This window comes from Microtus ochrogaster, chromosome 5, assembly GCF_000317375.1.
Source record: "Microtus ochrogaster isolate Prairie Vole_2 chromosome 5, MicOch1.0, whole genome shotgun sequence".
Taxonomy (NCBI): Eukaryota; Metazoa; Chordata; class Mammalia; order Rodentia; family Cricetidae; genus Microtus; species Microtus ochrogaster.
In genome coordinates, this window is record NC_022012.1 from 4,635,121 (window position 1) to 4,638,568 (window position 3,448).

Sequence of the window (3,448 nt, forward strand, 5' to 3'; positions counted from 1 at the left end):
CTCTTTCTTCTTCTTCTTCTTCTTCTTCTTCTTCTTCTTCTTCTTCTTCTTCTTCTTCTTCTTCTTCTTCTTCTTCTTCTTCTTCTTCTTCTTCCTGTTCTCCTCCTCCTCCTCTTCTTTTTCTTCTCCTCCCCCTCCCCCTCCATGTTTTTCAGTGGCTGTAACTTAATAGGAACTCAGTAAATACTTGTGAATTGAATGAGATAGGCCTTCCTTTGAGACATAATGAATTCATGAAATTCTGCCTCAAAAAACTCCAAAAATTTAAAAATAAGGGGTTGGGAAGATTGCTTGTGGTTAAGAGTCAAGAGCTAACTAGCCCTCTAAATTTTATAAATTGTCCAGTCTATAGCATTTGTTTATAGGAAAAGAAAACAGGCTGATACACCCATCCATACTGCTCCTACTTTATCCTTGACGGGTTTCTTTACCCCTTTTGGCAAGAAGAGAATTTTGACCTTCTGTGAGCTTCCACAGCACAAGGATACTCATAGATTCATATACCACTCATGATGCCTTTAAAATTAGCTATGTGAGGGGGTACTATGAGCTTTCTGGTGCTGTAGAACCATTCACAAATCTCATTCAATTCACAAGTATTTACTGAGTTCCTATTAAGTTGCAGCCACTGATGTATTACTTTTAATATTTGTGAGCTGCATCTCAAGGCTGAAAGCACCTACAACATTTAACTGATTTATCTTTTATGCATTTTCTCTTGATTCTGTCATAAAAACAAGACCCAAACTCAGACACACACACACAAAACCAAACCTACACTGTTCAGAAACCAATGTAATGTCTTAACTACTCTCAAACAATTCTTATGTTACAACTTGATTTTTCACACTTTCTAGCTTCTAGGTGGCATGTCTATCACATTTCATCCTGATTTCCATTCTTTTAAATTTTTCTCTTTAGTTATTCTTTGTGTCTTTCACATCATGCATCTTGATACCATTCATCTCCCTTCATATCTGCCCTCTACCATTGCAACCTCCCTGCCAAAATAAAATGAAATACAATTTATGAAAAAGAAAAATCTCGTCATGGAAGAGGTGGTGTGACACAACGAGTCACACTGAATGTCCTTTCGTCCATTTATCTTTACTTGCAAGTGTTCCTTGCACAGAGTCATTGGTCTGGTTCGAGGCCTCTGGTTTCAATATTCTTTTGTTGTTCTGTGTCATGGAAATCCTGCAGTTTTGGAAATGCAGGACTGGCCCCATTCACCTGCTCTAGCTGATCATAGATGGGGTGGATATTGGGGTGACCCAACTCACAACCCTGGTTCTAGCTCTTGGTGGTTGCAGGCTTGTTCAGCCTGCCAGTTCTCCCCTGACTTGATCACATGGGTGAGTTTTCCGGAGTTGCCCTGACTAGTTCATCTGATGCAGCGTGGAGTAGGGGCAGGGGCTGGCTCACCCACACATACATCACCAACATCAGCTCTGCTGTGATGAGAAGGCAAGGTGTAGAGCCACTCTCCAGAGTGCTGGAGCCAGTGAGCGGCGGGGACAGCTCTCTTGCTCTTATGACCTCAGGGTCAGCTCTCTTGAGTGCCATGGGGGCAAGGGGTAGAGGAAGGGGCAGGGCATCCCCAAACCAGATCTCCCACACTCACATTCTAGGGGCCAGCTTGCTTATATTCCTGTCAGCATGGTCAGCTCTATCATGCTGCCTATGCAGGACGACTTTCCTGAGCGGGGCCAGCTTGCTTATTATCCTGACAGCATGGACAGCTCTACCATGCTGCCCATGCAGGACAACTACCTCGTGTGCTGATGCCAAAATCTACTAGTGCTAAAGTGTTTTAAGTGGACACACAGTTTAGTGGGTGAGTGTGTTTGCTGCACAAGAATGATGCCCTGAGTCTGGGCACAGGAACCCATGATAGAAGAAATGATGATTCCTGAGAGTGGTCCTTTGACATCCACGTATACACGGTGGGACTCACACACCTATTCACTACACACACAGGGCTGGGGTGAGGAGGTAAATTATCGTTAAAAACTAGATTTAAAAAAAAGATTTATTTATTTATTTCTTATATATACAACATTCTGCCTCCATGTATGCCCACACACCAGAAGAGGGCACTAGATCTCATTACAGATGGTTGTGAGCTACCATGTGGTTCCTGGAAATTGAACTCAGGACCTCTGGAAGAGCAGCCAGTGCTCTTAACCACTGAGCCATCTCTCCAGCCCCAGATGTGTAGTCCAGGCTGGCCTCAAACTTGTGATCCTCCTGCCTCTGCCTCCTTCAGCAAATCCTACTGGTATGCGCCACCACAACGAGCATAAAAACTAAAATTTAAAGACAAAGTTAGTTATACAAAATAGTATGTTTTCACACAACCTACATATATCTTCCTATGTTTTAAAATATCCTCCATGTTATTTAAAGTACTGAATTCAGTACGAATGCCCTGTAAGTGCTTACTCTAGTGTCTCTACATGTTGAGGGAGCGACAATCTTTTCTCAAGCAATTTTCTTGTATGGTTGGTGGGTTAGATGTGGAGTCCATGGACATGGAGGGGAAACCAAACAAACCAAACAAGAAGGCTCAAAATAAACTCTGCAATTCTACTTCCCAGAGACAGCACTGCTAACCTCTTGACCAACCTCAGTTCAAATATTTTGTGTTTGCATTGTTGGTGTATGTATGAATGAAAGAACATTCTCATTATATATAAATGCAACCCACATAGCTCAACCATGTCTCATATTCATATGTTAGTTAACAAGTCTTCCTCTGAATACACAGGACAGTTATAATTTTTGTTGGTTTTGGCTTCCCATTGCTGACAGGTTTTTTTTTTGTGTGTGTGTACAAGACAATGGGCTTCTTTATGATTGTTTGTGCAGGCACATTGTTGTACTGTGTTCACAGTCAGCCCTCAGTTCCTGTCTCCTATCCCACTTTCCATTAGTCTCTTCTTCACACAAACAGTTCTCCTTGTTTTCAGTCACACTCTTGTATATGTGTTATCTTCGTCAGTTGGCCTTTTATCAATATATGACACTGCTTCATGTTCAATACATATATCATAGTTATAAAATTAAAATACATAAACCACATTTTGATTTAATAATGTGATATAAATATTTTATTTTTATTCATTATTATTGTTTGTATGTATATATGTTGTATGTGTGTGTGAATGTGGTCATATATATTGGAAGTCAAAGACAACTTTGGAAAATCAAATTTCTCCTCCCATCATGGGTTCTGGGAATCATGTAGTGGCATTTCGTTTGTATTTTAATAAACAAAGCTTGTCTGAAGATCAGAGAATAAACCAACTCCACTGGTCAGCCTTACAGACCAGGCAGTGGTAACACACATCTTTATTTCCAGTAGCCACACTAGTTTGCCATAGGAACCTGGCGGTGCATGCCTTTAATCCCAGTGGTGCATGCCTTTACTCCTAGCACTGGAGAG